This window comes from Xenopus laevis, chromosome 3L (genome assembly GCF_017654675.1).
Source record: "Xenopus laevis strain J_2021 chromosome 3L, Xenopus_laevis_v10.1, whole genome shotgun sequence".
Lineage (NCBI taxonomy): Eukaryota > Metazoa > Chordata > Amphibia > Anura > Pipidae > Xenopus > Xenopus laevis.
The window spans coordinates 29,566,649-29,580,744 of record NC_054375.1 but is presented as its reverse complement, the minus strand read 5'-3'; positions in this window follow the sequence as shown (position 1 = coordinate 29,580,744).

Below are 14,096 nucleotides of genomic sequence, written 5' to 3'. Positions count from 1 at the left end.
AGACAACTAGGGTTTAGCTAGGTTGGATGGAAGCCTGCTGTCATGTTCTAGAGTTGGTCTCCAAGGCATATTCTAATGGGGTTTAGCTGTGGGATATTACAAATGCTCAACCTTTCTATTTTTTTTTTTTTTTTTGGTAAAAACTGCTGTAAAATGTCAGAACGCAGGGAATATTGTTAAGAAAAAATAGATAGCCTGCGGTTATTCATGTTGCATTTTTTTCCATGGGATGCAATGCCTAAATTGGCTCAGAAAGCGTAAAACAGCAAGGTAGCTGGATAATTGATAGATCTCGCCAGCTCAGGTAAGTAAAAGGATTGAATTTATATCCTTAGTGTAAAACCTGCTTTAGAACTGACATGTTTGGGAAAGCGAACAAAATTTAAAAATGGGACCCATTTCGCCCTGCGCTGTATTGTTTAGGGACTTAGTTCATGCCTTTGTAGAATCCGGCTTAATACTTCCCCAACTCATGTTTAACCATTACACAGCTCTTCCCAATGTCATTGCTAGATTCAGAAATGACATTACTTTACACTGCTGCTTTTGAAAAGAGCGACGGAAATCTCTCCACCCTCCCAAAAAAAAACCTGCTAATTGTAAATTGCTGAATATCTTGCGCACAGCAATACTAAGAAATACTATTTTTGTTCCTTAACATCATGAAATGCTTTTGGCTTAACCCAGTAAATTAAACTATACCTCAGCTGTGATGCAAGGACCAAGTGATTTGCTCTCCATCTGGGAGATTAAATCCTGCTGCCAAAAAAATGGCACCAGAATAATTAGCTGTCAATCAAGCGGCAACGGAGATGGACTGCTGAGGATAATCAAATGCCCTGCAGCTGCTCATTACTTTGTTCACCAGTTATATGACATTTCTACATTTTCTACCTACGGCGCATCATCAAAACTTGTGCAGAAATGTTACCGGAGCCTGCTGGCAAATTCTTATTTTGTTTTTGTTTTTTTAAACCATTTTCTTAATTTTCTCTTTTGTTGTGGTTCTCTCTCAGTTATTCGTATCATGACGAGTGTGCGTAGATAACGCAAGCAACCATTTTCAAGAGCATGTAGAAATCGCCATATGAAGAAGTGGTTTGTTCCATTTGTTTTTCTTTTTTTACTCTGTATGTTATCCTACCTATAGATTGTTAAGTACTACTGCAAAATTTCGGATAAATAAAGCACGTAGCGATGAAAAAGGAGGCAGCATAAAGGAACACAATTTCCCTCGCACTTCAGTGTAAATATGGTACACAAATGAACTGGACATTTGCCAGTTGGTGCCTTTTCTGGTGTTTGGCGTGAGTGAGAGTGCGTCGCCTATTGACGCATGGCATTGAGGGAGTCCAGGAGGTACTACCCTGTCCAAAAGTGGTGGAATAATGGGTTCCTCTCAGTGAAGTAATTAGATATTAATTGGCCCAACAGCAAATCATTTTTCATGCTCCCAAAATGTCTAGAGCTTGACCAGTTTTGACAATTTATATTGAAACTGTATATAAATTTGGGCATCATGGGGCCCCTAACCCTACTGCAGCCGCAGGGTCTGCTTCCTCTTTAGTTACGGCCCTAGTTCCTCTGCGTCAAAGAGGCAATAGCTTTGGAATGGGAGGCAGGAAGGACTGAGCACCCGTTAGCACAAATACACGGAAGTGCAAAGAGAGCATTTTGATGAAAGTGCCATAATTAGTGATGGGCGAATTTATTCGGCAGGCATGGATTTGCAGCAAATTTTCACCGCCCATGAATGTTTTCACGTGCTAGTGAAATATTTGCTGCCACAAAAAAAAAGTCACGTATTGTCAAAATTATTCGGACACTCATTGACTTTAATGCATTTGGACAAAATAGTCACACGTCAAAATCATTTTGACGCCCATTGACTTCAATGCGCCTTGTAAATTTTTCACAATTTCGCAAATTTTCCGGCGAAGTGAAACAGGACAGATTAGCCCATCACTAGCCATAATAAATGAGGTTTGGCCACCAATATTGAATTACCATCAAGTACTACATCTTGTTCTAATACAGGTATGGGATCCGCTACCCAGATATACTTAAATGATTTCTGTAATGAAAAAACAGTATTTTGTACTCGATGCTAGCTAAGATATAAGTCAGCCTTACTGGAGGCAAAACAATTATATTAGGTTAAATTAATGTTTAAGCAATTTTGTTTTAAAAGACAAGTTATAGAGATCCAAATTATGCAACCCTTATCTAGAAAGACCCAGGTCTCCATTCTGGATAATAGACAGAATTACAAAGAAAAAAGGAAATCCTTTTTAAAATTTAATTACGTTGAATTATATGCTTTAATTTAAATCCATGGGAGATGGTCTTCCTGTAATTCAACAGTTTCTGGGCGAGAGATCCCTATATATCTATATATATCTATATATATCTATATATATCTATATATATCTATATATATCTATATATATCTATATATATCTATATATATCTATATATCTATATATCTATATATATATATATATATATATATATATATATATATATATATATATATATATATATATATATATATATAGACAAATACAAGAGTCCTCTGCACTCAACCCATTATCAATATATTTAAGACAGAGACATTTTGTGCATACTGCTACTGAAAAATGCCTTACCCTTTAAACAAAACAGGGTAAGGCATTTTTCCATGAAAAACATAAAATGGGGGTTCTACTGTATATCCATTCTCAATATTTTTGTCTCAAGAAGATTCCTGCAACAGGTTGCAGAAATCAAACACCCAGTACTGTCCAAGCAAGTTCCAAAGTTACCTGTACATCAATACACACAGGTATGGGATATGTTATCCGGAAACTCGTTATCCAGAAAGATCTGAATTAGGGAAAGGACATCTCTCATAGACTCCATTTTATCCAGATAATCCACATTTTAAAAATGTCCCTTTTTTCTGTAATAATAAAACAGTAGCTTGTACTTGATCCCAACTAAGATATAATTAATCCTTATTGGAAGCAAAACCAGATTACTGGGTTTATTTAATGTTTACATGATTTTCTAATAGACTTAAGGTATAAAGATCCAAATTACAGAAAACCAGTTAGCCAGAAAACCCCAGGTCCCGAGAAATCTGGATAACAGGTCCCATACCTGTGTATTTTTTTCTTAAAGGTAGAGCTATCACATCATGCAACTTGGGGTCTAGACAGGGGGCGGGGCAGGGCAGATGACACAGGGATGGACAAATGGCATCAAGGGTAGGATGGGAGCCATCTTGGGGGCGGGTCTATGATGTCATGGGGCAAGGTTTTGATGCGACGATCAGCAATTGGTTGATCGCCAGTGCCATTCAATTCTAAGTCGTCTGGATTTTCTAATTTGTAAAACCAGACAGGCAGTTTTTAACCAGACAGACCTTCCCGAACCATAACTATCCAGGTGAAAGCAGAGCGGGTTGCTACTCTACTTAGAGGCATATTTATCAAAGGGTGAAAATAAACAATGCCCTACACAATCTGAGAATAGAGTGCTCTTGAAAAATATAGCCCAATGTGTATGTATCTGGATAAATATGCCCTAACACATAGGGGCAGATTTATCAAAGGTCGAGGTGAATTTTCAAATGAATTTTGAGCTATTTTTTGTGAACTTCGACTAGGGAATAGTCCAAATTCGATTTGAATTTGAAAAAAATTCGATCATTCGAATATTTGGAGTCAAAAGTTTTTTATGGGAAAAACTTTGAATCTAATTTGATCGAATACGCTATTAATTCGATTTGTATGATTCAAATTCGGCTGAATTTGATAGAAAACGGACCTATTCGGCCAAAAAAAACCTTCAACTTAATTTCAGGTTGGTCTTTTTGAATTCGAAGTATATTCAATTCGAAATTCGACACTTGAAAAAATATTCCCCATAGATATGTAGGAAGGTGGGTTTGTATGTGTAGTTTCCAGAAGGGCTGCTTTTATTGCTAGTGATCAGGTCAGCCATTCTAGCCAAATCTATATACAGGTGTGGGTCCTGTTATCCAGATCTGGGTTATTCTGTATAAGGGGTCTTTCCATAATTTGAATCACCAAAAAATCAGCCCAATAGGATTGTTTTGCCTCTAGTATGGATCAGGCATATCTTAGTAGGGACAAAGTACAAGTTACTAGAGAAAATGAAAATCACTTTTAAAAATGTGAATTATTTGATTAAAATGGAGTCTATGGGAGATGGCCTTCCTGCAATTTGGAGCTTTCTGGATAACTGGTTTCTGGTAGGGTTGCACCGAATCCACTATTTTAGGATTCAGCCAAATCCTGAATCCTTTGTAAAAGATTCAGACGAATCCCGAACTGAATACTAATTTGCATATGTAAATTACGGAAGAGAACTGCGTGTGTAGCGCTCAGCTAAAAAAGTTTTGACTGTCTTGTTTGTGCTAAGTCATGTGATTTTTTTTGGGATTCGGTTCAGCCAGGCAGTTGGATTTTGCCGAATTGGAATCCTGCTGACAAAGTCCAAATCCCGAATCAAATCGCCCGGATCCCATAACTGTATCTCCAACTTTTCACATTTAATATACTTCATGTGTCGTACATAAAAAGAATGCACCGATATCCATATTTTTCTGCATGTGCAATGTGAGACGTAAGTAAAATATTGCATCTTAGTAAGAATACGTGTTGAAATATGCATTGCCTGTAGCAAAGAAGGTGAAAGCTTGTCACATTGTCTACATGTGAGATCTTCCTTTTAGTAAATACTCCCTGAAGCGTTTTCGATTAAGACAACACTATCGAAACTTGTTTCAGTAAATCTCTTTGTGTAACAGTTACTACTGTACAGCCCCAGGAATTTAGCAATCAGCATGGGCCCAGTACATTCTCAGACAACTAACATTTTTGACATGAAGATGAAAAAGGAAAATACACGAGAGAGCCAGTCATTCATTCATGTTCCCAGTATTGCATGAGAAGGTTTTACTAATACATCTCATGGGGGAAGGTTTTCAGTAATTAAACCTGAGAGACAGGTTTTTCTTCTAGGTCCTTTAGCTTGAATGTGAAGTCATTTATAGGTAGGAGGGGCAGTTATTGGGCCCTAAGAGGCCCATTTATTTTAGTGATTTTTGAAACTACGAATAAACAAATTTTTTATAAAAACCACGAATGTCATGTCATTTATTAAAAGATCCGAATATCAAAAAACAAGAACGAAAAAATGCTCAAAGATCCTAATAAAAACACAAAAACCTCTAAAGCCTCAAAGTATTCAAGTTTTTCAGACAAAACAAAAAATCAGAGAACTTCCAAAAGTCCGAATAACTAAAGAAAGGTCCACTAGGATCCACTAGGATGGCCGCTCCGGCCATGAGGCAAGGTGAGAATCTTGCCTCAGGCGGCACGGAGCAGCCAGTTACCAAGGGCGGCAAAAAGCCGCCTTTGGTAACTTTAAGAGACGAATTTCAGTTTTTTAAAACGGAAATTCAGCTCTTCTAGTGCAGCGAGCGCAATAGTGCTCACTGCACTAGCGATGCGGCCCCTCCGCCAGGTATTCCGATGCTGGAAGTTAGAAGAGCGGAGCAGGAGGAGGGGAGGCATCGGAGCTGCTGTCTCAGGTGCGTGCCTGAGCGCAGCTCCCATTGACTTCTAAAGGACCTTGACTGCTTTTACTTGCTTTGTATTAAGAGGTTTTTGTGTTTTTTACTTTTCACAAATCTCAAATTTTTACAGGAAAAAAATCCACTAATATTTAGAGGAAAAAATTGAAAAAATTAGGGATGCACCGAATCCCCGGATTCGGTTCAGGATTCAGCCTTTTTCAACAGGATTCGGATTTGGCTGAATCCTACGGCCTGGTCAAGCCGGATCCAAAAACAATCACGACTTTTCATCACACACAAGGAACATTTTTTTAGCTGCGCACGCAGCTCTCTATCCCCCATATTTTCCGAATTTACATATGCAAATTAGGGTTCGGATTCAGGATTAAGCTGGCCATAGATGTTAAGATTTTTAAAAGATCGGATCCTCATTGTGAGACCACGATTTTTTCGGAACGATCGTACGAATTGACCATCAACTAAAAAGACCAATTTGCCAGGAAAACAAAGGGGAGCTGCCTGCTTGGCCCTGCAAACACAGATAGATTGCACTGGGACCGACAAAGATTTTTTGACCTGGCCGATCAATTTCCTGACAGATGTCGGCCGAAAAATCGTAAGATGTACGATCATTCGAATCCCACTAACCACACGATAATTTTGAAGGATTGGTCGGACTTCCCTAAAATCGTCGTTCGGCATGGGGAGCTTTAGGCTGAATCTTTTCACAAAAATTCGGAATTTGGTTGAATCCTAAAATAATGGATAGTAAATAGGCCCCTAAGAGTCCTTGGTTGTTTTAGACCAAACTGGGATAGTTTTTAAGAACTACATTGACAAAATAGGCATCCCTTTAAATTGTATTTATTATTGTTGTTCTCAACTCTATATTCACGGAATATGTTAATGGATCAGTTCACATACAGACAGATTGCTTTTATGGACAGATAAAGCTGCAAATCAACAAGGCATCCTAGACATATAAACTTTAGTTGCAGAATAAATGCAAGAATTAATACCAAACTTTTGCTTTTTTAAAGAACAGTGCAACAACAAATGTGCTTTTAGTGCAGCTATTTATTTGTTTTTGTTCACCACTTTCCTCAGAAGAGGGAGCCAACGTATAAGCTGTAGATCAAAAACAATTAAACTGGAAAGTACACAGTAATAATGTCTGTGCATTGTTGTTACATACAACATGTATTAACTATACACTATGACAAGTTCAGCCACTAAATATTATTTCAAATAATACAGGTGTGGCTGAATGGGGCAAAAGCCAAATAGTTATTACTATAGAAAAAACTGGACTATCCATGATGTAAAACACACAAATATCTAACACGCTGATTTTTGCCACAATACACACATATGTTAGGACAACTCAAATCTATCAAAACAAATAAATAAGCCTGGTTTCTGGCACATATGGCATAAAAAAAAGTAGAATACTGAAAGAAGGTTGCTGAAAATATAAGAGAATTTACAAGTACATGGGAAGGGCCAAATACCTGCCCCTCTCCCCAAACTACCAGCCTAGAAATATTTAACCACTTACACCTTGTACTGCGTTGGGAATTCTATTGGCCACAGCTTTATTACTTGACGTAAAGGGGTGGTTCATTTTAGAGTTAACATTAAGGGGCAGATTTATCAACGGTCGAAGTAAAAATTCAAAGTAAAGAAATTCAAATTTCAAGCTTTTTTGTGTACTTGAAAAAAATTTGACTATTTGAATATCGAAATTTAGCATGTACTGTCTCTTTAAAACCTCAACTTACACCATTCACCATCTAAAACCTGCCGAATTGCTGTTTTAGGAATGTGGGACCTCCTAGAACCTATTTGGAGTCATTTGGCGGCAAATACTTTAGAATTCGATCAAATGTGCTAAAACGTCGATTCAAATGATTCCATTCCAATACAGCCTATTCCCCCTAAGTTAAAAACGTCAAAAATGTTTTTTTTTATTATAAATTTCGATTGGTCTTTTTTATTTCGAATTTCGAAGTTATGGGAGTTCAAAAAAAACTCCCATTAATTTTTTTATTCGTTTTTAAATGATTTCTCTTTTGGGGAAAATACTTTGTTTCGAATTCGATCCGAATGCGCTAAAACTCTAATTCTAATACAGCCTATTCACCCGAAGTTAAAACTTGAAATACATTTCGATCTGTCTTTTTTTATTCGAAATTCGACCATTGATAAATCTGCCACTTAGTATGTTTTAGAATGGCAAATTCTAAGCAACTTTTTATTTTGTCAAAAAAATTTTTTTTATTAGTTTTTAAATTTTTTCTCTTTTTCTTTCCAGCTTTCAAATTGGGTTCCCTGACTCATCTAAAAAAAAACAAATGCTCTGTAAGGCTACAAATATATTGTTATCGTTATTTTATTTATTTTTTAACACAAAGGTGAACAACCACTTTACACAATAACAATAAATAACCATAAAACATTTAGGGGGTTATTTATCAGAGGTCGAATTTCAAATTCACGTAAATTAGTTTTTATGCTAATAAATTTGAATATACTCACAACTCGGATGAGAGGTTATTTAAGAAATAAAATTTGTCTTATATACAATCGATATAGGGCACAGAATGTTTAGCATAACACTATATTATATTTTCTCTGTGTATCAAGGAGCTTTATCATTCTATAAAAGAGAACAGGGATTTATATCTCTGAATTACATACAAGTTTTTTTTCGTTATAAATAACAGCCTGGGAAAATACCTGGGGCATTGGCCTCTAAACGATTGGCTAGTGAAGGAAGAGTGGTTGTCACAAACGTTTACCTTCGCACAAGCTTTGGAAAGAGCAGGCAGCATTTGAGATATATATAAAAGATTCAATTATGTGTTGCATTAAAATACGTATGGAAATGTTGTGAAATTAACAAATAATTAAAAAAATGTTTTATTAAGTTATGGGTATCAGTTGTGTAAAACAGAATGCCGCTGGAGAAACAGGGCTAAATCTTGTTTCAGGGTGTTCTTGGAACCTTCTTTATGCTGCAAGTGATGGCAGATTAAAAAGAGGCACAATTGTGTACCTTTACGTTAAGTTTTATTATGTTGAAGAATGGCTCTTTCTTAGCAAATTTTCCATTGGTCTTGATTTTTCAAAATCATTATTCGTTCTTCACCTTGTGACACTGCCGTTAGGCCAATTCACCTTGATTAAAACACTGCCCGGGGAATTTATTACTTTCTCTTCTGTTTTTTTACGACAACAGCAGTGAAATAATGTAACATATTTTTCTAGACATACTATAGCAAATCAGTCCCATGCAGAAATAAGAAATCAATATAGTGCACAGAATGTTTGGCATAAAAGTGTATTATATTTTCTCTCTCTGTATCAAGGCGCTTTATCATTCTATAAAAGTGAACAGGGATTTATCCCTCTGAATTACTTAAAAGTTGTTTTTCTCTCGTTATAAATAACAGCGTGGGGAAATACCTGGGGCATTGGCCTCTAAATGATTGGCTAGTTGAGGAAGAGTGGTTGTCACTAACATTTATCTTTCTTACAAGAACTGGCATTTGGAATATAAAAGATTCAATTAAGAGCATCCAAACAGCAGTAATGGGTATCACTTGTGTAGAGTGGAAGTGAGGGCAGATTAAAAAGGGGCACAGTAGTTTATCTTTATGTTAACTTTTATTATGTTGAAGAATGGTTCATTCTTAGCAACTTTTCTACCGGTCTTAATTTTTTTAAAATAATTTTTTAGTTATTTGCCCCTTTTTTTTCTTTTTTTGTATACTCTTCCAGTCTTCAACTGGGGATCACTAACCCCAGCAACCAAATAACTATTGTTCTGTGAGGCTAAAATGTTATTGTTGTTGTCACTTTTTTTTCATTATCTTTCAATTCAGGACTCTCCTATTTATCTTCCAGTCTCTGGAAGACCACTAACTGGTTGCTGGGGTAACTAGGACCGTACCAGATAGCTGATGAAAATTTCAAACTGAACAAAAAGGTAAATAATGAAAAAGCCACAAATAAATAAAATACAAAACACAGCCATTGCTGTACATTCTGAATCATCTGTTCCTTCAACTCCCAGGGGAGTATAAGGCACCTGTGAAGACTCTCCATTCAGATCTATTTGTTGTTATTCTCTTGATCTCATTCCATGTTTTTTCCCCATCTTTATAATTTCTTCTTCCACTGATCTTCTCAATGATTTTCAAAGTCATCCCCGTCTTCTTGATCCCTGGGGATTCCATTCTAGGGCTCTTCTTTCTATAGATTCCTCTCCCTTCCTGAGTGTGTGGCCTATCCAACCCAACTTCCTTTTCCTTAACTGAATTTCTATTTGTAGCTGGTTAGTGTTTTTCCACAGTTCTTCATTTGTCACTTCCTCCGGCCATTTCATATTCATAAGTCTCTGTAGGCACCTGTTTACAAAGATCTGGATTTTTGTGGTAATAGGTTGTGTGGCCTTTCAAGTTTTACTTGCGTATAAAAGGACTGCTTTCACATTAGTATTAAATATGCGAACTTTGGTCCTTTTTGAGATGTTTTTATTTCTCTATATAGGGTACAACTGGATAAAGGCTCCATTTTTTTTCTTTATTCGATTTTTTACATCATCTTCTGCACCACCATCTCTGGTAACAACACTTCCCACGTAGGTAAACGACTCCACCAGTTCTATTTCATAGTCGCTAATATTCAATCTCTCTTTAGCATAATTGTTTATCCTCATTTCTTTTGTCGATTTCTGCTTTGTTTTGTAACCTTTCCAGTTTTTCTTTCATATCTCACATTCTGATTAGGCAATGTAAACTATAGGGATGCTCCGAATCCAGCATTCACTTGGGGATTCGGCTTTTTTCAGCAGGATTTAGCCAAAGCCAAACGTCTGGCTGAACCGAATCTGGATCCAAAACATCAGGGGACTCCGCCATACAAACAAGGAATTCAAAAATATCTTAACTGTGCTCTGCATGTCTGGTTCTCTTTCACCCTTTTCCCCTTAATCTACATATGCAAATTAGGGTCTGGATTCAGTTTTGTGTTTGGCTGAATCTTTCACAAAGGATTCGGTATTCAGCCGAATCCGAAAATAGTGGATTCAGTGCATCCATAGTGAATTAGTGGTGGGTTATATTATTAGTGTGGGCTATTATAATGATGGCACAGAGGCTTTGTTCTTTAATAGTTGCTGACTTTGTACATGTGCCCATGGTTAAACATCTATAACACTTTTTCAGAGAAACAATGCCACATCTTTTCTGCCGATATTTGATGTTATTGCTTGTCCTATTCTGGATTCATTAATGAGCTACAAATGGAGCACAAGGTAGTACAAGCATGTTTGTGGTCCCTAATATCTCAGAAAATTCACAGCGAGATAAAGTGCCGAGTGTGTAAATTTGTACAAATATGCCATTCCAACTGTGGAAGCAGACTGGCAGAAAACTTAAATCCATCATTATTTGACATGGGAAACACGTTGAAGGCAGTAGAAACAGGAGCTTCTTAAGCAAAGCTTTTCATTGTGTGAGATTATTTCAATGCAGTAGCGATGTACCGGCTAATATTTGTAAATCTGGGATTATTTTCTTTTCTTTTTTTTTAGCTCCAGGCCAATTATTGACATTTTTTTATAAAGGAATTCCCCAACTAGTGATCTTAAATAGCGTACTGTAGCATATTCTCCTGAACATTTATTTTTAAAAAGGTTTTGTACAAATAGTTCTATTATCCCTAGCCAGTTTTCTATAAATATGAATGATAGTGCTACTGAAATATATGGATAAATTACAGCTTTCTACAAAAAAAAACAAAGTGTTTGTAGCGGTCATGTCTAACAAGAATGGATTGCTGAGTGATCACTTATCCAAGAAACTGTATTCGATTATTATAACACATAAGAAGCCCAAATATAAATGCAAAAAGAATAAAAACATGTACTCTGTTATACCAACAAGGTGACAAATATACAGTGAATAAAGTGCCCCTACTGTAAAATATATGGATAATATAAGTTAAGAGCCCTAAATAACACTGATACACTGTCAAACACGTGGCACGTTTCAGAATTGCTGCTTTGTGTTTTGCTTTAAAAAAAAAGTCAAGCATTTAGAAAAATGGGAAAAAAAGAAGAAATCAGACCCATGGCTACTGAAATATATGGATAAATTACAGCTTTCTACAAAAAAAAGCAAAGTGTTTGTAGCGGTCATGTCTAACAAGAATGGATTGCTGAGTGATCACTTATCCAAGAAACTGTATTCGATTATTATAACACAAGAGCCCTAAATAACAAGAGCCCTAAATAACACTGATACACTGTCAAACACGTGGCACGTTTCAGAATTGCTGCTTTGTGTTTTGCTTTAAAAAAAAAGTCAAGCATTTAGAAAAATGGGAAAAAAAGAAGAAATCAGACCCATGGTCTCTGAAAACAATTTGGCAAGCTTCAAAATTTTAGTACAGGTATGGAACCTATTATCCAGATTGGTCGGGACCGGAGGTTTTCCGGATAGCGGAATTTGGATCTTCATACTTTGTCTACTAGAAAATAATGTAAATATTAAATAAACCCAATAGGCTGGTTTTGCTTCCAGTAAGGATTAATTATATCTTAGTTTGGATCAAGTTCAAGATACTGTTTCATTATTTCAGAGAAAAGGGAGTCTATGGGAGACAATTTTTCCCTATATATAGGCTATATACAATATTAGGAGTGGCAAAATCTACAGTTTGGTACATCCTGAGAAAGAAAGAAAGCACTGGTGAACTCAGCAACGCAAAAACACCTGGACGTAAACGGAAGACAACAGTGGTGGATGATCGCACAATAATTTCCATGGTGAAGAGAAACCCATTAACAACAGCCAAACAAGTGAACAACACTCTCCAGGAGGTAGGTGTATCCATATCCAAGTCTACCATACAGAGAAGACTGCATGAAAGTAAATACAGAGGGTGCACTGCAAGGTGCAAGCCACTCATAAGCTTCAAGAATAGAAAGGCTAGATTGGACTTTGCCAAAAGAAAAACATCTAAAAATGCCAGCACAGTTCTGGAAAAACATTCTTTGTACAGATGAAACCAAGATTAACTTCTACCAGAATGATGGCAAGAAAAAAGTATGGAGAAGGCGTGGAATAGCTCATGAGCCAAAGCATACCACATCTCTATAAAACATTTGGGAGGCAGTGTGATGGCTTGGGTGTGCATGGCTGCCAGTGGCACTGGGACACTAGTGTTTATCCATGATGTGACACAGGACAGAAGCAGCTGAATGAATTCTGAGGTGTTCAGAGACACTGTCTGCTCAAATCCAGCTAAATGCAGTCAAATTGATTGGGAGGCATTTCATAATGACCCAAAACATACAGCCAAAGCAACCCAGGAGTTTATTAAAGCAAAACAGCACTTCGGCAGCGTTTAGGTGGCAAATGGTCAAAGTCGATGTTTTATAGAGACAGTACTTGAAATCAATTCAATCTTCGAATTTTGAAGTTTTTTCAAATTCGAATTGAAGTTGGACTATTCCCTAGTTGAAGAACCCAAAAATTACTTCGAAATTCAAAGTTTTTTTACTTAGAAAATTCACTTCGACCTTTGATAAATCTGCCCCTAAGTATAATCATTTTATGACATCTGGGATTTTAGAGCTTTGAATATTGCAAAGAAGACAAAGGTTTAATTGACAAAGGCTAGGAACCCAGCCTAATTGTAGTCTCCAATATAAATGCTCATTTGAAAGTTTATAAGCCCTGTTGGCATGGATCTTCTTTGTAAGGCTGGAATACATGTACGTATGGACTGTACCGAGGCTCTATTTGTTTAACTATAGGTAAGTGTGGCCATACGGTGATATCAATGGGTTTATAGAGCAACAGTGGCGCGCTCCTCTTAAATTCAGAAAATGTCACTCACTCTCAGTAAATCTGACTTGATCATTTGCAATTTCCTATGAGGGAAAAGTTGTATTTCAATGCCACTTTCATGGATTAACATGGAAACATTTTCATAGCTTGAAATCATTTTATACTTTAAACATCCTCATCTTCAGTAGGAAATATACATGTATCCACTTATTTAGTCTTATTTGTAAAGAAACCTGTTTGAGTTATTGAATAAACCACATAAATAATCAATTGAAAGCAATTGAATAAAAAAACACTATCATAGATGGGGTAGGCTCTCGTGGAAACTGCTGAATAAACAAGAAAAATTATGTATCTAACAAAGCTTCATGTACAAAGCCTTACATTTCTCTTGCTTAATACACTTTACCATAGGAACAAAGCATACTGTACAGGTATCCATTATCCGGAAAACCATTTTCCAGAAAGCTCTGAATTACAGAAAGGCTGTCTCCCATTGACTCCATTTTATCCAAATAATCCAAATTTTAAAAATGATTTCCTTTTTCTCTGTAATAATAAAACAGTACTTTGCACTTGATCAGGGTCGGACTGGGGGGCCCGAGGTCCACCGGGGCTACTATCACAGGGCTCCCCTCCGTGTCCCC